Raw genomic sequence first — 27,372 nt, 5'->3', positions numbered from 1 at the left:
GGGTTTTGCTTTAAAATCCTTTACACAGATCCATGATTCTGGACTGGGGTGTCTGTGTCCATAAATATGGACACAACTGTTTTGGTCTTAATACATTCCCCTTAAATTTGAAGGGAAAAGATCAACATCTAGTTTGTAGCCCTAAACCCTCTCTCAATGATGCAGGAGAACCTTAGATGTAGATATGAGATGTTTTTTCTCTAACACACAATTGATCTGTTTATCTTATCTAAGAGCCAAAACCTGTTCCAACTCACTTTCTAAAGGGGATGCCCATGGGAGTGTTTTCCTAATGAGTATATGCAGGCAACAACAAAAATCCCCTTCACAGAAATCACTAGAGCTTTTGGAATAATTGGTGTTACTTTAAGTTTGTGCTATTCTTGCAGTTACCCTTTTGCAGAAACTTTTAAAAGTTACGCGACCCTTCCCCCAGCAGATAAAATAATTTAATATCAAACTTGTGCTCTAGGAACTAAAAAAATGGATCTCTTTTACCATCTTGTTTGCTGAAGAATTAAAATGCAAGACAAGTTGTGACCAGCTATCCCTGTATTTCCAATCAGCCCCCTTTAGAATTGAAAACTAGAGGGGACTGTGCAACCAGCCAGAAAAATTTTCAGTTTCTGCATACAATAGTTAAATTACAGTCTTTAGGCTGCTTTCTACTAGGCTGTAATAAGACTCCTGGTAGATTTACCACATGCAAGAGAATAATCACACTGCCTCAGCTATTCTTTAAAGTGCTACTCAAGCAGAGTTGCTGTGTGCTTTACAACAGAGGAATAAAGCCAAGTAAGCTGGTTAACACAAGTCACATTTAGGAATCTCAGTGACTTTAGGATACCACTAGCCAAGTATGTTTGTTAGATTTCAGGAAACACACACCATATAGCTTTTAATTTAAAGTAGAATTTCAAAGCAAGTGTTTTTCTCCCTAGTCCAGGATCATGGTTAGGGAGCTTCAGTTTTTTTGGTAGTAGGAACATCGTTTATCCTTGACAAAAAGTTTTCATAAAGTTCTTGAGATCACCAGTGGTTTATCTGTTAGATGAGGACTAAGGCCTTCTTTCCTGGTATGTATTGGCATGTTCTTCTCTCAGCCTGAGTGTTTGTGGAAGCTCTAGTTCTGCTAGAATCAATTACATTAGTCTGTGTAGTGAGAGAGGTCCTTTAGACACTATTTCCCCCTGCAGCCCCCACTTAAGAGATTGCTCTACTGAAGTTTTTCTGTTATTTCCCTACAGCCTCTTTTCTGAGAAGTTTCTGACATTAAAAAGTTTCCCCACAATCTCCTGTCAATTGTATAGCGTTAAAGAGAAGCAACAACTTTCTTCCTTCCTTCCTTATCCTCCTCAAACCCCTCTTAGGTGCTAAATGCTTTAAGGAGGACTGGTGGCTGCACTTTCCTTTTGTGCACTAAGGCCCACCTCCTTTGGAATCTAAACTAATGAGAATGCTTAGGGTCCCATCAGGCTCCCTCCTATTGGTTTTTGGTGACTGTCACTCAGTACATAACTGAAGGGTGGGCCTCTGAAAGGTGCACACCCATGCTTCTGCTGCTTAAAGGTATACTGTCCCCTTTTTAGCACGCCCTTCTCTGCTGACTGTTAAAGGAACACTGTCAATATGGTGACCAGATGTTTGAGACAAACTGCGGTGAAACACTTTAAAAATGTGTTTTGTGTGTGACTTTGGTTCTAGCGTAAGGTCTGGGGTTGAGAGCGCTGTTTATCTACAGAACAGTGCATGCTTCCCCACATTGCCCCATTAATGTGCCACAACCACAGGGCAAGTCGGCTAGATCACAAGTCAGGTTGTTGTGCTACAAGCATCACTCACAGCAGACACCCACGGAGACCACAACAGTCCTTCCTCTCTAGTGCAGGGCCAAAGCAAATTCCTCCCCTAAATCTAATCCTCTAGCACAGAATCCCTAAATCAGGGGGTCTCAAACTCAATTTACCCTAAGGCCAGTGCCAGTCCTCAAATCCTCCCAGCGGGCCAATGTCACTCATGCTGCCCAGAACCTGCCCCACAAAAACTCCACCCCCACACCTGCCTAAGGCTCTGGGAGGGAGTTTGGGTGGGGGAGGAGGTTGGGGTGCAGGCTCTGTGAGGGAGTTTGGGGGCTGGGGGTGTGTGGGGATGGGGCGCAGGCTCTGGGAGGGAGTTTGGGGGTGGGAGGGGGTATGTGGGGAGGGGGCACAGGCTCTGGGAGGGAGATTGTGGGCTGGGGGTGTGTGCAGGCTCTGGGAGGGAATTTGGGGGCAGGAAGGGGTGTGTGGGAAGGAGGAGGGGGTGCAGGCTCTGGGAGGGAGTTTGGGGGTGGGATGGGGGGTGTGGGACGGGGAGGGGGTGCAGGCTCTGGGAGGGAGTTTGGGTCCTGGGGGTGTGTCAGGAGGGAGTTTGGAGATGGGAGGGGGTGTGTGGGAAGGGGTGCAGGCTCCGGGAGGGAGTTTGGGGGTGGGAGAGTGTGTGTGAGAAGGGGTGCAGGCTCTGGGAGGGAGTTTGGGGGTGGGAGGGGGTGTGGGGAGGGGGTGCAGGATCTGGGAGGGGGTATGTGAGGAGGGTGTGGGGGTGCAGGCTCTGGGAGGAGGTCGGGGGTGCGGTGCTTACCTGGGGCTCCAAGGCGGGGCGGGCCGGGGGGCCTCCACGCGCTGCTGCCCCAGGCACTGCCCTTGCAGCGTCCCATTGGACGCAGGGGCGCTCGGGGAGGGGGCAGCACGCGGTGGCACAGCCCCGCCCCGCCCTGGGGCCGCAGGGTGGGCCCGGCAGCCACTGGAGTGAGCAGGCAGACACCGCTCAGCTCCGCAGCACTGCAAGGGCCCCTGGGGCGGGAGCGCCCGGGGGCGGTAGGTGTGGCCAAGGGAGATACCCAGCCCCAAAACTGCAGGAGCCCCGTGGGCCACATTGGAGAGGCTCACGGGCTGCAGATGGCCCGCGGGCCGGGAGTTTGAGACCCCTGCTCTAAATAATGATCCAGATTCTGATCTCAGTTACACCCACATTAATCCAGATTTCACATGAGGTACTTGTGCTCTATCTGATGTAACTGAGATCACAACCTGGCCCGATACCCCCAGGGGGGAAATTTACAGGACGGGCAAGGAGACCTGTATGCTCAGAGCACGGTATGTGCATTGAATGGAAATAATTAAAACCCTCAATGCTGCAAAGGAGAGGGGGGACAAACTGGATCTAAGCCAGCTTTTGCTCCCCCCAGCAGGTTGGTGGGAGCAGAAACAGCCCCCAAAGTAATTTAGAACAGTCCCTGTGATCCATGCCTTTGTCACCTTGAGATTAGACGGCTGTAGCACGCTCTACATGGGGCTACACCTTAAATGCACATGGAAGCTAAAGCTGGAGCAGAATACAACCATCTGCTTAGTTAATTTAGTGCTCAGTTTGAACATATTCATCCACTGCTCTATGACTGCAGTGGCTGCCTGTGGATTTTGGGGCAGTGGTGCCGGAACTCAGGGTGCTGCCACACCCCCTGGCTTGAAGTAGTAATAACACACACCAAATACCTGGTTTCCATCAGCACGCACACCCTCACTATAAACATTGTCCCAGCACCCCAGGGGAAGCGTTTAAGGTGTTGCTTTTGACATATAAAGCCTAGATGGCTCAGATCCTTCCTACCTGAGACGTCTGCAGAGGGATCCGCCTCACTGTAAAAAGGGGTGCTGGCAAGATGTTCTCTTGGAGGGCCCCACACCTTTGACTTGTGCTGTCCCCTCCCCCAGTTTGAAATAGCCCAAATCTGCGTGTTAAAAGGTACATCTTGTTCCGAGGGCGGTGGAGGAAGTGAATATTGTTGGGGTGGGAGGTGTTTAAAGACAAATGAGCCATTTGGCTTATTATTACGCTGCTGCTTTTTCAGTGTTGGTATGTGCCGGGGGGGGGGGGGGGGAGGGGTCTCTTCCTTTCTGTGATTTGTTGCGATTTTAAGTATGTGTCCGAGGTAGTCGCTAGAGTGTTCAGATAGGCGCCTCTTGTTAGTGTTAGTTTATACAACTAAGGAATGAATACGTACAAATACAGGCTGTGTGCTCCAGCCCTGCCACGCCCCCTCGCTACCCAACAGAGAGGGGTGAGGAGAGTAGGGCACAGAGCCTGCGATACTGGCTCTATCCCCAGGCAGCATAGATACCCTGGTGGTGAAGGTGATATAAGAACCAGGGCAGTCAATTAGTCACAGTTAACTCAAGTGATTAACGCTAAACAAATTAACTAGATTTTAAAAAATAGTCGCAATTAATCGCAGTTTTAATCAAACTGTTAAACAATAATAGAATGCCAATTTAAATTTTATTATAAATATTTTTGGATGTTTTTCTACATTTTCAAATATATTGATTTCAGTTACAACACAGAATACAAAGTGTCCAGTGCTCACTTTGTATTATTATTTTTTATTACAAATATTTGCACCGTAAAAAAGATCAACAAAAGAAATAGTATTTTTCGATGCATCTCATACAAGTACTGTCGTGCGATCTCTTTAGAGTGAAAGTGCAACTTACAAATGTAGAATTTTTTTTTCACATAACTGCACTCAACAACAAAACAATGAGCCTACAAGTCCTCCCAGTCCTACTTCTTGTTCAGCCAATCGCTAAGACAAACAAGTTTGTTTATATTTACAGGAGATAATGCTGCCCGCTTCTTATTTACAATGTCACCAGAAAGTGAGAACAGGCATTTGCATGGCACTGGGGTAGCTGGTGTTGCAAGGTGTTTATGTGCCAAATATGCTAAACATTTGCATGCCCCTTCGTGCTTCGACTTGTAGATTTTTTACAGTGCAAATAAAATAATATAAAGTGAGCACTGTACACTTTTTGTTCTGTGTTGTAATTGAAATCAATATATTTGAAAAACATTCAAAAATATTTATAATACATTTAAATTGGTATTATAACCGTGCGATTAAAACTGAAATTAATTGCGACTTTTTTTTTTAATCTCGCAATTGCAATTTATTTTAATCGTTTGACAACCCTAATGAGAACCCATTTTGAATAGCTGCCCCTTTAGGGCAGTCTGCTCCATCCGGAAAGCAGTCAGCACAGAGGCTGAGAATGAAGTCAAAATGGCCTAATCGTATTTCCACTGCAGACAATGGGAATCTTGCAAATGACTGAAATGGGAACAAGGCTGGATGAAAATTTTTGTTGCAGTCAGGGCAATCTGAATTCTTCTTCCTTCAGGAATTATTGTCCTCTGTGTTTAGTCTGTATACATCTTGGTAAATGACAGATGTGAAGTCTGCCAGCCTTACAAATCGTACTCACTTGGAACATGATAATTTCTAAAAATGTGTTGCCCCAGCATGACATACATGGGCTTGCTGCACTTTGCCAAGTGGGCAGAAGGAGCTTCTTTTGCAGCTAGCACTTTACATCCTGATGCTAAGGAACTTTCCTTGTTTGTTTGTTTGTTGTTTGTTTAAATTCAAGTGGCTGGTGTCTCCAAGTACGGCTGCCTCAAGGTGATACTGGAAATCTTGCTGCAGGGCTAGGTTAATTTTTATGATAACTTCCTTCCAAAACAGACTGTCCTTAGAGCATTCCTATGAGTAATGGTGCCTTTGCTAGTATGACATTGCCAGAAGCCATCTCTTGTAATTACATGCATCCTAAATTGACTAATGGGGGTGCAGGACAATATACTCTACATACTCTACTACCTTATTTTAGATTATATTTCTCTTGACCTTATGTTGCTCTTGACCTTAAACTCAAACAAGTTCTTCAGATGTTATTTCAAATCACACTTCAGTCCAAAGGCATGACTTTCCTCCTGATGTTGTACTCCAACATTATCGTTGGTGTTGCACTGGGATTTCTCTACATAATGAGCAAACTCTCTCTCCAATATATATGTCTACATTGGTTCATCTCGAACACTGGGAGCCAGCTCTCCACCTCTAACAGCCACTTTTAGCACCATGTCCATTAGACCTGATCAGAGCAAATCTAGTCAACACAGTGCTGAAAACAAACACGTGCACATGCCATTGTACACAGAAAAATACGTGCACATAATTTGCTCACACATTTACTGTGATTGTGGGTGTAACTATGGTAATTATGCAGGCAAAGGGCCATTTAGACATCGACATGATCATTTGTGGGTGCAAAAACTGTGGTTTCAATACTGTACAATTCCAGTAAATACATACATGTGCATGCCTTTCTGTGCCCTCAATGAAGCAGGGCTTCTGTGGAAAAAAATAGTTTGTGATCATGTAGTTAAAGACTGTATCAATTATGCATCAGGGGGTAGCCGTGTTGGTCTGTATCTACAAAAACAACAAGGAGTCTGGTGGCACCTTAAAGACTAACAGATTTATTTGGGCCTAAGCTTTCGTGGGTAAAAACCTCACTTCTTCAGATGCATGCACACAAGGGGCAGAATTAAGATTGCACGGGCAGCCTTCATACTGGCATTTCCTAAGTGCTGAGTGTGTAACATTGCCACCTTAATCATGTTATGAGTGTCGTTTTTGAATATAGAATTATTTTTAGATTGACTCAAAATCTCCTCTTCATAAACAACATGCATGGGCTGAAAAGTTGAGCACCGGTGATATTTTAGGGGCAGAAAGTCTTGTTAGAAACACGTACATTGTCCTGGTATCAGAAATTCTAGATGTGATCCCTGAAATTTCCTCTTGGCAAATTCTCTTTGCCAATGTCTGAAAGCCAGTTTTTTTCTTACATAATCCCTTTGCCCAGGCAAGACTCTATTACACCTCTACCCCGATATAACACGACCCGATATAACATGAATTCGGATATAACGCGGTAAAGCAGTGCTCGGGGGTGGGGGGGAGGCTGCACACTCCAGTGGATCAAAGCAAGTTCGATATAACGTGGTTTCACCTATAATGCGGTAAGATTTTTTGGCTCCCAAGGACAGCGTTATATCAGGGTAGAGGTGTATTAGGGTAAAAAAAGTAAATTTCTTGCCCAAATTGTTGTCACTGGATAGGGGAGATTATGGGGACCACTGAATATGGGAGGTTATGGGGACTGTTAGATAAGGGTGGTAATGTGGCCATTAGATATGGGCTGTGACTCCTGGGCGGATGGACAGGTTTGTGTACAGTTTCCATTACCAAAGATGCTACTTACAATGTGGGACACAGTAGATAATACAGTAAGATAGTTCTGAAAAGCGACATTGCCACTGGTGAAAGACTGGGGAGAAGCTACGAGGACAGCCACACTCCAGCTGGGAGGACAATGCCCGTTCGTGGCTAGTGCCATCGGTGTCTCTGAAAGTGGGGGGTAAAGGTGGACCCATAGTCTGCCGTCCCCACCAGCCATTGGGATTGGCCTGGTATGTAGGGGAGAAGGCACTGCCAGGATGGGAGAGTTTCTGCTGCAGCATTTGCTTCTTGGAGGAATTCTAGCCAAGTCATTCAGAATGATTCCTGCGGGCTCCCACCACAATTTGGCACCTCCAATTCCCCCCTCTACACCAAGCCAGGCCTGTATATCACACTCATGCCCAAATGGTCTCAACTTTTCCTGATCAAGGTGCTTGGTCATTTTTCTGAAGCTATAGCCATCCCTTGCTGCATTCAGCACAGTCCTGCTCCCGCAGCAGTCAATGGCAAATATCCCACTGATTTCCGTGGTGCAGGACTATGCCCTGATTGAATAACAGCTTGTTGCAATATCCTCTTGGCAATAGAATAGCAACGTCCTGTGTGGTTTGCATGTGCCCCCGGAAGTGCGCCAGCTCACACAATCAGTAGCAAGTGAGACTGTGATTAGTTATTTTGTTCGTTAACTTTACACTTCACCTTATGTTCTTCTGCATTTTTGTATATTAACTGGTATGAAATCTTTCCAATAGAACAATTCTGAAAATCCATACAATAGCTCCTCTCTGATGGTCCTCTATATACTCCTGCAGAACCATAACCCTTACTCTTTTGCCAGCCAATGTAATATAGAATAATGACCATGTAAATTACATAAGACAAGTCAAAGGAAATAGTGAAACTCTTTTAATAGGATGCTTTCTGATGGTTTGTTATCGACGGCGCAGGCATTTGTTCTCCATGATTTTCAAAACTCTTTTGGGAGGAGGAAAAATGATATTTCTTTCCAGTTTCCTTAGTGTTTTTGTCTTGTTTCATTTGGCAAGGATCACTTTCACTTCCTAATTTTTTATCGCGCACAAGCTCACACAGACCTGCTGTATTTATAATTCTTGTTAGTCTACTAGCATCATGAATGAAGTCAGCAGCGCTGCTTTGGGAACTGGGTGTGTTCATTAACGGGTAGCTGGTTCTGCAGCAGAAAAGCGCAACATATTGGAGGTGATGGTTGTTCTTTATTAATGTATTAGACACAAAATTAACTATCTATCCGCGGTCACTGGGGCAACTCATGTCCCATTATAGAGAATCGTTTCCCGCTATCCCAGGTTGGTAGTAATCAGAAATAATTTCAGTCTAAATGCTGTGAAAGAGTTGTTCCCCCCAGACTAATTCATAGGGGATAAATGTCTATCAGAAATACTGCCAGAACCACCTCAAATGACCTTAATTGGCCTCCTTGTTGGCAGTTCTGACTGAATAGACCTAAAGACTGAACTAATCTCTCACTCCTCAAGGTCATTCAGCTCAGGGCATAGCACATTGACGGGGAAGCATGGGGAAGCCTCCACCACCAGTGCCCATGCTGTACCTTTTCTGTGAAGGACTTCATTCTCTCATGTCATCTCTTCACATCTTTCGGCCCCACTACATTCACTCAAACCACATACAACAGATGTTAGTCGCATCGCTTCTTTCATGTCTGGAAGGCACTCAGATGTCACAGTGATGAGGGCAATATAAAAGCCTGAACAGAATAGAAGACAACTCAGAAAAACCCTTACGCCCATTCCTCACTATACACCCAGTCCCACTGATTTCAATAGGGCTACTCCTATAGTGAGATGCTATTCACTGCATGCTAAGCACAATTGGGCCCTTAAAAATAGGTTTAATTATAATTAATTAGCTCTCCTGGGAAATGGTAGAAGAAAGACAGAGAGCTTCTTAAAAAAAAACAAAAGAAACCCCCAGATTTTGACATCACTGTTTTACACCCGTGTAAGTAAGTGATCTTCAGTGGCTTTACTCCTGGTTTACACTGATGTTAGTGAGATCAGAATCAGATTCAAGGATAGCGGATTAGCAGTGGCATTATATTGTTAGATGCCCATTTTAGGATGACTGGTTTACAGGAGTTTAAAAGAAACCCAGTTTAAATATACATTAGACTTCATTCGAAATGCTATTGCATCCTTGGTCAGTCTCCTTTGATGTGGAACAAAGCAGGAGCTCTGACCCATCAAAGCAAGCTCATTAGCACATGCTTGACTATAAGTGCAATAAGGAACATATGGAAAATCTTGCTAATCTTATTGTCCCCAGTCCTTTCAAAGGCAAGAGGAACATATGGAAAATCTTGCTAATCTTATTGTCCCCAGTCCTTTCAAAGGCAAGAGGATGTAAACTTGCTGGCACTAAAACAAGATGTAATGTGAGTTTATTTCCATAAAGCTGTAAAAATGACATCAAGCAGTCCAATAATGCCATCAAAGCCATAGGAATTCATTTTTTTTCAGATACTTACAAATTCCACAGTGGCTGTAAAGGTTTCCAACATCATTTATGTTAGATGGGGACACTGATAAAAGAAAACATATGAACACATTTATGGTATTTTACAACCAAGATTTGCATGTATAGTGCCTTTCTGTTCATTATATATGGCTCTATACATGAGACTTTCCAGTAAATCCATATTGGAAGGCTGCTGATAAATAAGAATTTAGATGATGAGGACCAATAAAAGCAATAGATTTTAGGACAGATTTAAAATGGGACGGGGAAGAAATATTTATATCAGTTTCAACAATAAGTACAAGATCCAAGCAGGAGACACCATCAGTCAAGGTGGAAGGGAAGGGAGATGAAAGTAAAGAATATTAACATTACAGTAGCACATTGCAGAGTTTGCAGAGGTAAAAAATGAGTGGCCCCCCGCAAAAAAGCCACAGTAGCTTTGCAAAGTAAGGAGTAATGGGCAAGATCTTCAGCAGGTGTAAAGCCGCGTTGAATTGTGCATGTGATATGCTGGAATGTGGGTTTGAAAACAAGATTGTAACACAATTAACACACACAAATTGAGCATGCACCCAGAGCACAGTTGACATCCAAGGCCGGATACTCAGCTGGTGTGTATTAACATACCTCCACAGAAGTCAATGGCGTTGGGTGATTTACACCAGCTGAGGATCTGGCCTAAAATGGTTCCTTCCGTCTATGCACATGTGCACCGGAGGGTGAGCCTGATTACATGGTAGGTTCCATGCTGTTGAATTTTGGATGAGTTGAAATCTGATTTTTCAATCCAGTAGCAGGCTTTAGCAATAACTTAGCCAAGATGTAAAGAATGATAGACCAGATTCTCATCAAGGGAAGGTTACAAACAAGGGCATATTGTTTCTGAGATATTTATGGACCTCACGTACCAATATCCTTCCAAATACCATGTAGCTTTGCTCTCCAAAATACAATTTGAGTGTCCTGCTATAGAAGTTCCTCAGTTGGGACCCAAAGTGACCATCTGCTGAACACTCAGTCCCTGGCTTATATGAACTGAGCAAGCTGAACCAGTGGTTGAAGTAGAAGTACCTATGCTAGCCCTGCTGAGTGGAGTTAAGAGCCCTTGTAAGTTGTCCATACTAGCGCTGTTCTAAACCATTTCAATTGCCCTGCCCTCTGGCCATCCATTGCTCCGCTCCTAGAAGCAGTATGTTCTGGGACACTTTGAAAGGCCACTGGTTAACTGTGGGACAACTAGTTGAATTGTTTCAGCTAGTCTGTACCCAAATTCTCATTAAAAATGATACTGAAACAATGTCCAAATGGTCTTTAGCCCTGCTGAAGCATCATTTGCGTCAAATGCTACCGTTCCCCCTGCAAACTGTTTGGAGCACGTCTATGGGCAGATGTGAGGTGCTTTACAATTGCAGGAGGGGGAACAAACTTGACTTAGCGTGGTACATGTCCACAGTGTAGACCAGACGAGCAGTCTTGCCAGGTTTGAGGCACGCGGCAGAGGAAGTGCGGAGACATGCACACCATAGCTGTTCTGTGGTTAAAAAAGAGGCTTTGATCTCTAGGCCTGACACTCTAACGCCTTTGACATGCGCTATATTTTACAGAGCTTTTTATTTGCCTTTTATATTATGTCAGGCACCTGAGGCATTCGCTGATGGCTAGATGCCAGATACACATAATTATCATTATTACTATTTCTTCAGAAAGGAGTTATTTTCTTGTTGACGGCTGACGAAACATTGCCCAGGGCCCAGACTGATCACAGGACAGCCACAACATGAAGCCACTGCTAATCAGGGATAAAAATTCCACACAGCCTGGAGTTCCATGGTTTACCAGGGAATGGTTAGAGCTAAAGAAACCAGCCACGTCAACGCTGAATCGTAGCTGACTTATGACTCAAACGCTGAGGAGTAAAAGCTATACAGGGGATTCAGCCTCCTGATACAGGCAGTTGGACTTGTAATGGATTAATTCAATGGGGTTTTGAGAAAACAAATAGAATTCTATAGAAATTATTGTAAAAAAAATTCTATATTTAATGGAGAATGAGGGCTAGAGGGCATTTACAGTACGGCCCCTTTACTCATAGACTCATAGACTTTAAGGTCAGAAGGGACCATTATGATCATCTGGTCTGACCCCCTGCATGCTGCAGGCCACAAAACCGTCCCTACCCTTCCCTTGACTCTGCTGATGAAGTCCCAAATCCTGTGTCTTGGTGACTTCAATTTGCAGAGAACCCTCCTGCTAGCGATTTACATCACTCTAGTAGTTTAAAAGGACCTTAAAATAACTAAATAGTCCCTTTGCATTACCAATAGGGACTGAGAATCAGGCCCTGAGCCTCTATCTGTAGAATTCTTTAAAGCACCCAATGGAATACAGAATTCTATCCTTATGGACTGGCTTCTCTGATGAACTGAGGCTTTGTCTGTACCACTTGTTAATTCTGGTCGATATTGTGAAGTTGTATTAAAAAAAACTGCGGTGTCATAAATGCCTCCATGTATATGGATCCACCATTGCTGACAGGTCCTGTAGCATCAACGCACCAGGCAGATCCAATCGGGGGATGCTTAGGACTCAGTGAAGCTATTCAGGGGAGAATACCTGGACAGTGGGTGAACTGCTTCCTCAGCAAACCAGCTTTAACTGAACTCCCTGAAGGGAGCAGTGGAAAGTTGCCCAAATGACAGAATAAAGGAAGCCAGGGGGGTTGAAATAGCAAACTAAAGAAGCAGCCTGGGGCAGGAGAAAGTAAGGTCACAGCAGCTGGGTAAGGGGCTCTAGGAGGGAGAGATCACCCCAGTGCGTAACAGCCTGCATTGGGCAGGGGACAGTCTACCTGCCTTCCTGGATACCAATGATCCCGAAGGATTTCCAAGGGAAAGATGAGATTGAAAGGGATGTGTGTAATGGTTGTGTTTGTATGATCTGTACTTCATTAAGTATGAGAGCATAAAGGTGTTAGACGCTGCTCAAAGTGTGAGTGTGAGAGAGAGAATTGACTCCTGCCTGCCCCTGAGATTTAAACTATAAACCAGAAGCTTCACACCTTTAGGGTGGAGTTCTGGGAGCGAGAGAGTGTGTTTATGTAACTGTAGTGGCTGGGGGGTCAGTGCTTCATATGGCTTTTCTGTAAAGGGGAAGCAGACGGAGAGTCAGAGCTCAAAATGTACCGAAATGTGACGAGAGACGCCAGGGCTGCAACTGGAGGCTCCAGAAGCTTGAAACATGGCTGGAGGGGGAATCCAGAGCTGCACAGACAGACTCCACTCACAGCAGTCCTAGTGGGTGGCCAGCAGGGGGTGCTTGCTAGAATCTATGACCGTTTCTATAGCCTGATTAAAAATAAAATAGAAAAACTATTGTGCTCTCTTAATAGGCCTGGCAGAACTCGATGCATATCAGTTTGATGCATAATGTGTTTTCAGCACTTTTTCTACTTATGTGGGGGGTGCCAGACAATAGTTAAATGACAGATGTTGAGATTCAAAAAGTTAAACGTTTTATAACCATTAAAACACAAATGGAGAACATCAAGGGTCAAAATACACAAAGTAACTATCCTTAAACCAAACTAAGTTCTCAGGCAGGTGGAGTAAGAAAAATGCTATCTGATAATTTCAGTTATCAGTGGAAATATTTATGGTCAGCTTGTGTGTATGGTGAAAACTGATTTTTACCAATAGGCTTGGAAGGGTTAGATTTCTATCACATTTTAAAGCCCTCTTTATGCCTACAATTTGTGTGCAATGATGTCATTTAGGAGTTAAATTATGGTATTTAGGCAGCCCAGTAATTAAGGGTGGGGTTTTCAAAAGTGCTCAACATTGGCCTGAAGGCTCCCAGTGACTTCAGTGACAGCAGAGTTTGCTCAACGCTGAGCACTTCTGAAAATCCAATGTAGATGTTCAATTGTATCAGCTGTGCCCATAAATATCTGGAGTCACGACCGGGAGGTGGAGGGATAGGAGGGAAGGTAGTGAGTCAGTGTGGGGGAGTAACTGGCTCCAGGCTGGGAAGGAGGGTTCCAGGGCTTCCTACCTTCTCCCTGGCCCAGTCCCAGGCTTTATGACAGCCACACCACTCGCTCTGGGTCCCACTCTCACCTCAGCCCTCCCCCAGCCATGTGAGCTGCCCACAATATGTCTATTACAGGGGTGCTAGCCACCTGGTTCTGCTGCCCCTGGTCAGAACTGCAATTATCTACAAATATGTGGGCACTAAAAGGGAGGCTGGGTTGAGGCTATGCTGAAAATTTGACCCAGTGTAGTCAGAAAATGAATCCCAGAAAATGAAACCTATGGTGACTCAACTCATTCCAGACTTGGAAAAGAGAAATATAAGAAACTAAAAGGATCAAGAGTGATATTAGACATAGAATGCCAGAGTAATCAAGAAAGGGAATGTTACTCACAATCAGTAAAGCAAACTTATACCCTGTAAGTGACGGAGGGCAATAGGTCCAAGGAGTAGCAGTGAGCTTCGCACAACTAATTTTCTGTAGGAAAGAAACAGAACTGACCCCTCATCTTCCTATGGCCAATCCACGTTTGCAAGGCTCTCTTTCCAAGGGAATGCTGGGCACTGATCATCGCTGAAGTTCCTCAGGATCATCGGCCTACCAAGGCAATATCTGAAAGGCTTTCAAAAACGCTGACCCCGTAATTTCTGTGAGCTGGTCCTGAGCCAAATTACTGGTCCTGTTACTTCACCCACTCCTCCTGAACCTGGATAGCGAGACTGCAATTTCATGGGCTTCGAGCTACCTCCTCCTTCAGTCTGCCATTCACTTCAGGTACAGTGGATATGGCCATTTATTTTTAACAATAGACACACTGAGGTTTAATCTTTTAAAGAGCATGTATGCAATGGCTTGTGGGCGCTACTCCTAGAAGCCAACCTAGTTGGCGTCTCCATTTTGGTAGGCACTTGGTAAATGACAGACTGTCAAATGTATGAGGCAGGGATTCAAGCTGTGCGTGAAATGCAGTAGTTGCACACACAAATGACCGCTTGATATCTAACTGGTCCTTTGTCTGCTTAACTCCACCTGCAAATAGCTGTGCATATTTGAGTTCCCAATTTCATATGGGCCTGACTGACAAATGGTTGGGGTTATAAAGGAGTCACGGCTTTCCCTAGTACCACTCTCTGCTATTTTGGCAGGTTACTAATAAAACTGACTCTGTTTTTTTCAATACATGTAAGATGTAATTGTTTCTATTTAGGACCTCTTCACCCCGAAAGATCTCAAAGCACATCACAATATACTGAGCCACATTCTTCAGTCCATTGGGGCTACCTAATGCCACTGCAGTGACGCAAAGCTGCCTTAAAGTTAATTGGACTGGTCGGTGAAGGATTCTACTACCTGTGTGAGGCAATCAGTCCCTTCCCCAGGGCTCCAGCGTCCTGGGAGTATGGACTGTGGCCCCTTAGGCACAAAAGAAACTAGATAGAAAATTGAGCAGCCCGACCCAGTGCATCTGGGCTAAACTGGAGGACCTAGGCCAGTAATCGGTGTCATCTCTCAATAGATATAAACACCCCCCCCCCATTGAAACCTCAGCCACCAATAATACACTAAAAGAAGAACAGGAGTACTTGTGGCACCTTAGAGACTAACAAATTTATTAGAGCATAAGCTTTCGTGGACTACAGCCCACTTCTTCGGATGCAGTCCACGAAAGCTTATGCTCTAATAAATTTGTTAGTCTCTAAGGTGCCACAAGTACTCCTGTTCTTCTTTTTGCGGATACAGACTAACACGGCTGTTACTCTGAAACCTGTCAATAATACACTGTATGTACTTCAGGAAGTGAATGGGACGGTAGTCTGTTAAAATCAGAGGGGAACCGTGAGGTAGGCAGACGTGTGCTAAGCACCTTGAGTTGTGACCAGGGCTTGATCGCCTGAGTGATGCTGCAGAGAAGATGGCAGCGCAAAGCTAAGTAATTTCTTTGCATCAGGCTTTACCTCTGCGGATGGTGAGTAAACAGTGGCTGCCAGGTTAGAGGCAGTATAAGTGAGGCACTATGGGAGGCATAGATATCCAAAGAGGCAATGGAACAACTTTTGAAATGAAATGGCTATCAATCACCTGAAGAGCTCTGTGTGGCTTGAATGCTCGTCTCTCACACCAACAGAAGTTGGGCCAATAAAAGAGATTACCCCACCCGCCTTGTCTCTCTATAAATCACCAGGACAGAGTGGTATGCACTCACCACTTCTGATCTGGGGCGGAGGAGAAGATAGCTGAGCTACTAGCAAAAAGGGGGTTGTATTAAAAACAGCTATTTTGATATTACAGCAGAACTTAAAATGCCAGCTGAAACCAGGGAGGGTCCTATTGTGCCAGTGGTTATACACAGCTGTAGTAGGAGTCCTTTCCCTGACTAAATCACACTCTAAATAGACAAGACAAAGGGAGAGAAGAGGTATTTTCCTTATTTTACCAATTACTTGGATTTATCCCAAACAGGCACTTGCCTGAGGTTATACGGGAAGTCTGTGGCAGAGCAGGGACTTGAATCCCCATGACCAGAATACCAATGTGTTGCCTAAATCACAAAGTCACCATATTTCCCTCTGCTGGAAGCTGCTAAACCCCTTTCATGCCTGTTCACGTCAAGGTAAAGCTGCTCAGTCACTCTTAAAATGGAAGACCACCAACTCAGGAGGCTGCAGGTAGTTCACGTGCGGAGGTGGATTAGGGGTTTGTGGGGCCCTGGGCCAGAGCAAGTGGGGGACCTTCCCCACTCCTTCTGCCTGCAGTCCCCCCCGCACCTCTCCCCCACGGTGCTCCTGCCGGGGAAATGGGGTCAGGGTGCAGGGGCTTGCCCAATCCTGTCGGGGAGCTGTCTCAGGGTGCTTCCCCTGCTCCCCAGCAGGAGCACTGGGTGGAGCGGGTTTGGGCATGGGGGCACCCATTTTCCAGGGCCCCCCAATTGGCCAGGGACCCTGGGCATGGGCCCCATTGGCCCAGTGGCTAATCCGCCACTGTTCACATGTGTCACTGGTATATAAACCTAGTTGTCTGACAATGACCTCACTCTCCAATACTTTGCATCATGGACGCTTCTGATTGTAATGGTTAGCAGCAGCAGGCCAGGGTAAAACTCAGGCTTCAACATCAGTGGTTCTCAACCAGGGGTATGTGTACTTCAGCTCATCTAGATATTTGCCTAGTTTTACAACAGGCTACATAAAAAGCACTAGCGAAGTCGGTGCAAACTAAAATTTCATACTGACAATGCCTTGTTTATACTGCTCTATATACAACACACTGAAATGTAAGTACAAGATTTATATTCCATGGTAAAAATGAGAAAGTAAGCAATTTTTCAGTAATAGTGTGCTGTGACACGTTTGTATGTGTGTTGATTTTGGAAGCAAGCACTTTTCAAGTCCGTTAAAAAGTGGGGGTACACAAGACAAATCAGACTTCTGAAAGGGGGACAGGGGTCTGGAAAAATTGAGAGCCACTGCTCTACATCTTATAAAAGCAATTTTTTAGCTAACTAAAATGATGATCTTACAGGTCAAACTGTAATAGTCATGTACTCCTTAAATCACAACAGCAGGATGTGTGTATGAGAGGGTAATGGTAGCAACAGGCCGGCATCACATAAAAGTGTTATGAATAGAACGAATAGCAACTCACCCTAAGATAGACACATTTGGTTTCCTAAACACTGTTAATAGCTGCCTAATGCTGTAACTCAAGACTTGAGAGGATGCTGCTGATGCAGAACATAGGACACACAGCAAGATTACATTTCATGGTGTAATAAAAGCATGGGGGAGATTAAGATTGTGGTTTTAAGTGTATTGTGACCAGAGCATATTGTCCTTTGAGGGGAAATGTGCTACAGCGAGAGTGCTCGGTCTTCCTTAGAATAAACCAATCCCTAGAACATGGCGGTTGGAGCTGCTGGAGCCCAACGTTGCTCTTCATTTTCACCGGCTGTGCTTCTTAGCGGGGTGGACTGCAGTCGGTGAGGAGGACTGTGTTTTCTTACTGCAGCATATCCACCTTTACCTCTTCAAGCCTTTCTTTTCATGCAGCAGGCACCAACGCCCCACATGCACGTTCTTATGGGTGGCACTTCATTAGCAGAGTGACCGCTGAACGTTAAAGGGGGATTTGGGGGTGGAGGGGATCACTTCAGCTACTGGGTTCCTGAGCCATCTCTCTAAGGCGCGCGTCAGATGAAGCTGTAACTTTACAATCTACCTTGTCAAAGGGGCAGTGGGCAGCTGCATGGCCCCATTGGTGAAGCCCCGTACTCCTCTTATCCTGGAGCCGGTCACGTCACCGCGCAGCCTGCCAGCTACTCTGCCCAATGAGTGGGCCAGAGGGGGGGAGGGGAGTTGCACACACCCCTCCACCTCTGTTCACTCACTAGCCTACAGCAGGCAGTATTGGATGAGTAGCTTTTGCTTTTCCCACTACAACCAGTTATAACCTGAGCAGGGATGGGGGCAGGGGCTGTGGGCTCAGTCACTGCCTACTAAAGTGCACACACAGGCCCCGATCCTGCATTTTTCAAAAGCAACCAGGGGACTTAAAATCCTAAGTCACTTGCATAGGTGCTGGAATTAGGGGTGCTGCCATACCCCCGGCTTGAAATGGTTTCCATCATATAGCGGGCTTGCAGTTTGGTGCAATGGCTCTCAGTACCTCCACTATACAAATTGTTCCAGCGCTGGTGATCACTGGTCCACTTCTGAAAATCTTACCCTGAAGCTTGAAGGCAGTGGAACCACTAACATACCGTGGTTAAAGTTAACCATATGCTTCCAGCTTTGCTGGCTTGATGCCTTAATACAGCCCTACCTCATTCGCTGTACATTGCCTTGGAAAGCAGAAAACTCGGTGTGCTTAGCACAAAGTGTTCCATGATAACTTTTCAGGCCCAGCACCTGGAGTTTTCAGTAGCACCATGTCGGCATTCACCGAGTGCAGACCTTGTGTCGGAGATAAGACTGGGGTGGTCTCTAAGCAAATTGCTCTAGGTTATGGCATCTTTTTCTTATGAAGAAACCTAGGAAATGTCATTAACAAATCGACACCGAGACTACATGGGTAAGCATTCAAGTGAGAAATGCCAATGTTAAGTGTGCACTTACAGTTTGAACTCTGCCGCCGGGTATGGATTATGATGCAGTCCTATATACATGATCACGCACTGCTCAGATATGACAAACATTCTTTTTGCCCCTGCAACGCTGCAAGATGAACAGTGAATGAGGCTACAGAGCTCCATTTGATTCGCCTCTACATTTGTTATCTTTGACCAGGGTACAAAATGTATCACACGGGAATAGAAGCTTCTGCATGTGCATAAAGGGTTGCAGGGAAAAAAGCATTAACATTACATTGTAACGGTGTGAGGAACAGCATGTAGCTGTGCCCTTGAACATTGTAATCTCCTGCCTGTTCCTACTACATGCCAATCTGCTCCAGAGAACCGCTGAGCACTTGCAGAGCTCAGGGAAAACCCTGGGACTTGTGATGAACCACCAGAGATGGGGTATATAATGTAGACGCAAAGGGACAGCATTTACGTTACACCCGCATTCTTAAACTGGAATTTCCTGACGTTTGAGCGCTTCACTGCAACGCTGGACTGCAAAAACTCTGAGCGTTGCCCTAATGTTGAGTAAAACAATCTTCTCTTAGGCATTTAGGGTGGGATCCACAAAGGGGCTTTCATTGGCATGGCAACACTGATGGTCACAGGGCTTAGCTTTTACTCACAGTAACAACCGTGCAATGCACCGAAGCCAATTTAAGTGCCTAAGCTCCTCTACAATGAATGGGGCAGCGCCTTAGGCTGTGGTCCACAGAAGGCAGCTGCCTAGGTGGGGAGATGCTGACTGGAAAGGTGTGTTGCAGGTGCCCCTTTCACAGGGAGGGAAGGGGCTTAAGTCCTAGCTCTGCTTAGTGATCCGCAAACAGCAACCAGCGGCATGGGGTGAGGCAGCTGAGGCACCTCTGGTGGGAATGAGTTGGGTGTCTGCCTTGCTCTACACAAAGACACCTGGAGGTGACGGAAGCTGCTGCTGCCAAACTTACAACTTTTAGCCTAGTTAGAGCACTTGCCTGGACTGTGGGAGACCCAGATTCAAACCCCCCCCCCCCCGTTTCTGCAAGTGGGTGAGAAAGGATTTGAACACATGTCTCCCACCACTCAGAGGGCTCTAACCACTGAGCGATGGGATATTCTGATGTGGGGCCTCGTCCATCTCTCCTGCTGAAGCTGTTCCATTGTGGATAAATAGGAAGAGTGATTGGAGCTGGGGGACTGGACCTTGGGTCTCTCACCTCACCAAAACACTGGACTATGGAGTCATTTACCGCTGCTCCGAGCCCAATGACTAGATAAGTATTTATCCATAGGGAATGGATCCAATCCAGTAGATGGCCTCTAGATTGGCCCTGCATGTAACTTGGGTGGCCGAACACCTGTCTCCCCACAGTTTAGAATCGCTCGGAGACTTAGGCAAGAGAGAGGCATCTGAATGCCTGAAGGGAGAAAGCAGCATTCATGCCCAAAGGCAGAAACATAGGCACCAAAGGAATTTTTGCTCTGAAAACATAGGCACCGATTGAGTTGAGGCACCTACAGGGTTTGGTGGGAATTTTGTGGACCATAGTGGACACAAAACTGGGCATTAAGCACCTTGCATATATGTGTCTTCTGTTCCTATAGTATCAGAGCCCCTCACAATTTTCAATTTCTTTCTCCTTGGTAGCTCTGAGAGACAGGGAAGTATTACTGTGATCCTCACTTTACTGATGTGAAACTGAGGCAGAGTGAGACTAAGTGACATGCCAAAGGTTACCCAAGAAGCGCATGACAAAGCACGGAATTGAACCTGCTCTTCTGGCCCCCAGTCACTGGACAATAAAGCCAATGCTGAGCGCTCTTGAAAAGCCCATCTAGTATTTTCTCCATGTGGCCTCTTTTGTAATGCGTTTAATATGTCTCCCTGATGAAGACATGCTGATAGCAGTGAAGCAAAACAACACAACACCTCTCTTCAAAGGAGAACTGACATGCTGTTTAAAATGTAATTAGTTTAAAAAACTGTTAGAGATTTCAAATCATGAACAGGACATACATGTCTAGGGCAAAACTACACATAACTTAAGCAAAATGCTGCACTTATGCAACACTAAGGATGAGATTTTAATTGCTTATAACTTTAATAGATTTAATTCAGTTGCCATGGAATGAGAATTTTAATTGCTTATTTTAATTGATTTCATTCAGTTACTATGGTAACCTGCTCTTTTCAGTATATGCATTGTAATAGGATCTTATGGGCTCACAAAATGAGGCAATGTGACATACCAGGCGTACAATATATAACACTAGACATATTACACTCTGTGTGTGTGTGATAGGTGAAGTAATAGTGACACATTGGTTAAGGCTGCCTACCATTTTCCATTATGTAGCCTACAGAGATGATGCTTGCTTATGTTAAATAGAAATTTGCTGAAATGTAAGAAGAGAAGAGGTTTTGGGGCTAAAGCCTAATCAGATACCAGTGAAGTGAGACAATTCAGAGGCAAGTTAGAGATAAGTTAGGACATAACCCCAGGCCATGTTTTTGGTTTTAACCAGGGTTTTAGACAAACTGTAAATGTTATCGGTACTGATAGTTATTTGAATAACATGTATGCAGATGTTAATTAAGAAGACATTTAATGTTAAATAGCCAAGGAGAAAATAGTGGTAGTGGAAATATAGAGATGGTAAAAGGTAGGCTAAAAGCTAAATAATTAAGGGGTGTTATAAGTGATTATACAAAGGGTAATATGCTAATATTAGATTAGGGCACTCATCCATGATCAACCTACTGTTAGAGAAAAGATTATATGTCCATTCTTCTCACCCAGGGACAGAATACCCCTGCATGCACCATTTCATCTTAGAATGTGAGTATCAATGCAGCGTATGGTTATATTGTAATGTGTGTTTGCTTTAACTTATTATTTTATTTAAAATAAAGTCTTTAATTCTCACACTTGTGTAATTCATAGTCCTCCACTAAATTAAATTGTTTCTAACTACTCTGGAGGCTCCAACCTTAAAGAGTTCAGTTAGGTTCTGTTCCTTATCTTCAAACGATTAATTGGGAAGACACACATCAAGGTTAGAATTACAAGGCTCTATTTTCATTCGCTGACAAACTTTAACTGATCAAACTCATGATTTCTATGCTTTGCCTCTGGGTTAGGTCAGGGTTTGGGTCTTTTGTGACTTTCTTTTAAGACTGAATGGGTTTTTTTGGGGGGGGCAATCATGTTTGAGAATGAAGTTAGTTATGGTAATCTTACGAGTGTGTTTTAAATAAATACAACTGTATAGTCTGAACATCTTCTTGAATAGTGTTTTTTTCATTAGGGGCTTGGAGTTGCCACTTGAAATTTAGTAGGGAAGAGATTGAGGTCAGAGAGATGCCCTTTGCGGTTTCTCTAAACTTATTCAGATTTGGCTAAATATAAGACACTGAAAATACCATTTGTGCATGCTCAGTAGGGTTTGCTTTTAATTTGCTGAATGTTCCACCTACATTGCCTAGTCTCTTGCATTACATGCATATAAAACACACAAGGCATAAACTCAGAGGTCACAAGCCAAACCGATCCTTCCCTTATTTCACTTAAATGTCACCTGTCCTAGACCGTCACATTTTTGTGAGTGGTTGCTTACAATCTATTACAGTCAGCTCTCAAGGGCACAGGATTTTATGGAATGTTACACATCTGTGGTGAATTTGGAACTGTTCAGGAGTGGCAAGGGAGAGTCCCCCTCCAAATATTCTGGGGAATGTCCACTGAACTTGGAACCAGGGACCTTAAATTCAGGTCTTACCTCTAATGCACTCAGTTCACTTCATAACCCTGATTACTGGCTAAGATCGTATACAACTGCCTCAGAAAGTGGTCAAATATCAGTGCTCCCCTCTAGGCTGTACATCACCTTGGGAGACTTGGCCTTTTTTGTCATACCTTGGCCTAGATTGTAAGATCTTTGGGGCTGGCCAGCATTTCCTGGGTGGTTACACAGTGACTACCACAACATGGCTCTGATCCCTGACTGGGGTCACTAGCTATTTTCACAATACAAGTAAATTATTAGCATTGTTTGTATAACAGCAAAAGCTACAAGCCCTAACTGAGATCAGGACCCTATTGTGCTAGGCACTGTACATACACCCAGAAATGATGGTCTTAGCCCAAAACAACTTTTCATCTGAACCAACGAGAGCAGGGCTAGGAGAAAGGAAGTAGGAAACTACAGGCTGTGTTTCTGCCCGGGGCCTAGAAAATAGCTGTTCTGTTCCTAATACAATCATAATAAAGTGTCTCTGCCAGGAAACCAGAGGTTGAATGGGCATGGGGACTGTACACTGCCTACTCTTAATCCTTAGAAATGCTTACTAGAAAAGGAGTTAAAGCAGACTGTTTAAAGCAGCACCCTCAGACATTTGACAAATAGAACTAAACTTTCCAGAACTACCACTACCCAGGACAAGTGCAAGGAAGTTTCGCACCCTAGGCAAAACTTCCATCTTGCTCCTCCCCCCACCCCACGGCAGCTCCCCCCCGGGGAGCCGTGCAGCAGCTCCCCCCCCGGCAGCTCACCTCTGCTCCGCCTCCTCCCCGAGTACGCCACCCCCTCTAATTCTCCTCCCAGGCTTGCGGCACCAAACAGCTGATTGGCGCTGCAAGCCTGGGAGGTGGGAGAAGTGGAGCAGCGACTGCGCACTCGGGGAGGAACACTGTAAAAAACAAAACAAAAAACAATTGGGGGCACCGCTTTTTAGTGCCCCCAAATCTTGGCACCCTAGGCAACTGCCTAGTTCGCCTTAATGGTAGCACCGGCCCTGCCACTACCCTATGTTTAAGAAAAGTGCCTTCACTTTCCATGAGTTTTTCAGTAAGGCAAAGCTACAATAAAACATTAACATGCATCATACTTTACTTATTCAGAATCAGTTTAATATTAAACAAACCTGACTAAAGCTTCTAGCTTGCAGGCTGGGAAGAAGGCTGCTTCCTCTGCGTTCACTAAAAGAGTAACAATTTCTAAATACCTATCTTCTTTTTTGGCACTTCTCTGTGTCCATACTGTGACAAAGTCACACTTGACCCCTATAAGAGTGGTGGAATGCAGATATATCAGCCTTACCATAGTAAAGGCCCTTTTCCCATGAGCTGAAAAGGTTACCTCATGTTAACGAGGCCCACCTGAGTCCACTTAAGGGTTGTCTGTGACCTTTACAAACCCCTCGTCTGGTGAGAGGGGGGAGAAGTAAGGAGAAAGAAGCGGCAGCAGGGAGAAAAGGCTGGTCTCTTTCCTATAGGGGAAGCAACCAAGCTAACTGCTATTTGGGGAAGGACTGGCACCCAGAAGCCAGCATAATAAGGCAACACCCCAGAGAATGGGCAGGGAAACGTATTCCCTCTTTGAGTTAGTATGTTTCAGCCAAACAAAAGAAAAAACTTGGGCCTACCCTAAGGCCCATTTTGTAAATACTGAAAAATAAACCAGAGAGGAATAATAAACAACAACAACCAACAACCCTCTCCAGAGTCAGACTGATTTACTCCATGCCCCCACCACCAAAGGGAGAAATGCTGATGCCAATGAGGTGCATTACCATAGTACTTGATGTGAAAGCTTTTCCATTACACGGACAGTCCATATATTATTCTACCACAATTCCATAGGAGAAGTCACATTTTTCCAATGTGAAAGTCTTGCTAACAATGAAATTAGTCATTCTAATTAAAATGTAAAATGCTTCACTGCAGCATTAAGTAAGGAGGTCAGGGGATCTTGAGGAAGTTGCCATTTTGTCATAAAATGAACCTCTAACTTCTTCCCAAAACGGTTTAATTCCTGAACACAACCACAACATGTGCAAGCATGTTCCCCTTTGACATATTTCTCAAAAAATCCTAAAAAAGTCATTTCTTCAGTACAAAGCTCTCTCCCTTGGGTGGTAGAAACAGCAGTAGACCCAGCCTTTTCAACACTGGAGAAGTCTTGCAAACAGAAGCAACTATGGATTTGAGCATCTCAAAACAGTTATTTACCACTACACTTCACTCCTGTGACATCAGTAAGCATAATCACTGCTCATGCTGTAATGTTTAGCTATTTAACTATTCCTTTTTGCCCGCACATATACTCAGAACATTATAGAATGAGGGCACAGCAAACTTAAAATCCATTTTTGTTGAAATTCCAAGAACTTGAGGCTACAGAATATAGCCACTTGGGGGTGTTTTTTTCACAGCTTACATGAATGAATAATAGACTTACTTCATGGGTCACTCTATGGATTTCTGTTCAAAGACAGTAAGTCTAGCTGCCTCTGGTTGAAGGCCAGTGGCCTAGTTGTCATCAATGCCAAAGCCTTGAGTTTGAGCTAAACTTACCTTGAGCTTTAGGATAGCTATTGAAGATAAGAGTTGAAGGTTATTGAAAACCACAATCTTAATTTGTTTAATGTAGAAAATGAGAGCCAGTCATATGCAATAATGCTACCATAGTCTGAATAATTTGGTTTAGGCACATAGGCTAGCAGACATCTCATGCAATTCATGCTAGAGCCATCTAAAAACACTGTTCAGAAGACAGGCTAAGGGATATGTGATGTGAATATACACACACTGATGGGGAAAAGGGAACTTACTGTAGAAGTCAATGTTAGGATATAGATATTCAGGCCTGTCTGTAAACCCAAGAATGTAGGTATATGTTTATCATTTAGCTAGTTATAGAGGTATAAAAGAATCAAAATCACTGTCTGCGTAAGGGCCTTCTCTCCCTGTGACATTCTGAGGCCCTGGTCTTAAGCTTAACCTTTGGCTAAGTAGTGGGAACAGCCATACGGTCACGTCCTCACACATTTCAAACCAGTCATATTGAAATAAGGCAACCTGGAGCCGCTAGAAAGGTGATCCGCTTTGTCCCCTCCAGATAAAGGGAAGAGCCTAGAAGATGTAAAAGGAAATTTAGTTTGATAGTTTTCTGTTTGGTAAGAACTCACTTATCAGTAGACATAGTTGGGAAACCCTTCTGTCTATAGATGTAATTGTGAAATCCTCACTTCTGTATTGTTTTGTCATTAGAGTTCTCACTTTGCTATTGTTTCTTTGCATGGTCTCTGTCTGGTTCTGTGATTGTTTCTGTCTGTTGTATAATTAATTTTGCTGGGTGTAAACTAATTAAGGTGGTGGGATATAATTGGTTAGCTAATCATGTTACAATATGTTAGAATTGTTAGGTAAATTTTAGTAAAATGATTAGGTTAAGGTATAACTGAGAATATTACTATATAAATTAAGGGGAAACAGGAAGTAAATTGGGATTTGAAAATAAGGAAAAAGGAACTTTGATTTAAGCTTGGTGGAAGTTCACCCCAATGAACATTGAATTGTTTACACCTTTGGACTTTGGGTAGTGTTGCTGTCTCTTCACATGAGAAGGACCAGGGAAATGGAAGGGTGAAGGAATAAGCCCTTTAACAGTCAAGTCACCCAGTAGCTTAGCACAGAGTAGTAATCACAACCTAATACTGTTAACTGGCAGAAGCTATAGTAAAGTTGATATTGTTACAGTGCTAGGAAAGAATGCCCAACTCCTTCTAGAAGAGCGGTTCTCAAACATTTGTACTGGTGACCCCTTTCACGTAGCAAGCCTCTGAGAGTGACACCCCCCCCCCATCAATTCAAAACACGTTTTTATACATTTAACACCATTGTAAATGCTGGAGGCAAAGCGGGGTTTGAGGTGGAGGCTGACAGCTTGCAACCCCCGCCCCCATGTAATAACCTTGCGATCCCCTGAGGGGTCCCACCCCGAGGATGAGAACCACTGTTCTAAAACATGTAGTAGTGTCAGTTCCAGGACTCTGAGATGCAGTGGTGTTAATGGTAGGCTGACAGCAACTAGAATTAGATAAATTCATGGAGGATAGGTCCGTCACTGGCTATTAGCCAAGATGGCCATGGATGCAACCCCATGCTCGAGCATCCCTAAGCCTCTGACTGACAGAAGCTGGGACTGGTCAACAGAGGGAGGGATCACTCAATTGCCCTGTTCTATTCATTCCCTCTGAAAAACATGGCACCGGCCACTTCAGAAGACAGGCTATTGGGCTAGATAGATCATTGGTCTGACCCCATATGACTGTTCTTATGTAATGGTGTACAAAGTCTAAAAACATTAAGAAAAGACTGAGCAAAGAGTAATTTAGCTTCTCTTTTGCCAAAAAAACCAACACACGAGATCAGCTATATGTGACAGGAATTTTCTTAGTTGGGGGTAACAGAAAATTTTGCCTACATAGGTTGGGTTTCCCCTCCGTGATTAAATCAGAACTTAGTTAAACAAAATCACTATGTAGAGCCATTTTAGAAGTCTTTTAAATAATTCTCTAGTATGTTACAATTCATGAATCAAAACAGGCATCAAAGTCTAGTTAGCTAGGTTCTTACTGGAGACCCAATCTATAAAAATCTAGGATATAAAAGGACACTATGTTCCTTTAAGGCTGTTCTGAAAAGCCTTAAATAGTCCATGTACAAAAGTTTCAGACCAAGCCAGCGTTTCAGTATATAGAGCAGCTGATATAACTTTACTGAGAAGTCTTAGATTGCAGTAGATTTACACAAACAGAAA

The 27,372-nt window shown here is 44.3% G+C and overlaps 1 long non-coding RNA gene across 1 annotated transcript in view; it reads right to left on the bottom strand.

Annotated features, from left to right (window-relative positions):
- The window catches only part of LOC135983540 (uncharacterized), a 29,889-nt gene extending 10,968 nt beyond the window's left edge, over positions 1-18,921 (bottom strand). The window contains exon 1 of the long non-coding RNA XR_010601219.1: positions 18,788-18,921. This is a non-coding gene — a long non-coding RNA (uncharacterized LOC135983540). The remainder of the gene's footprint in view (positions 1-18,787) is intronic.
- Positions 18,922-27,372: the final 8,451 nt, after the last annotated feature.

This window comes from Chrysemys picta, chromosome 5 (genome assembly GCF_011386835.1).
Source record: "Chrysemys picta bellii isolate R12L10 chromosome 5, ASM1138683v2, whole genome shotgun sequence".
Taxonomy (NCBI): domain Eukaryota; kingdom Metazoa; phylum Chordata; order Testudines; family Emydidae; genus Chrysemys; species Chrysemys picta.
This window is presented reverse-complemented; position numbering and strand designations above follow the sequence as displayed.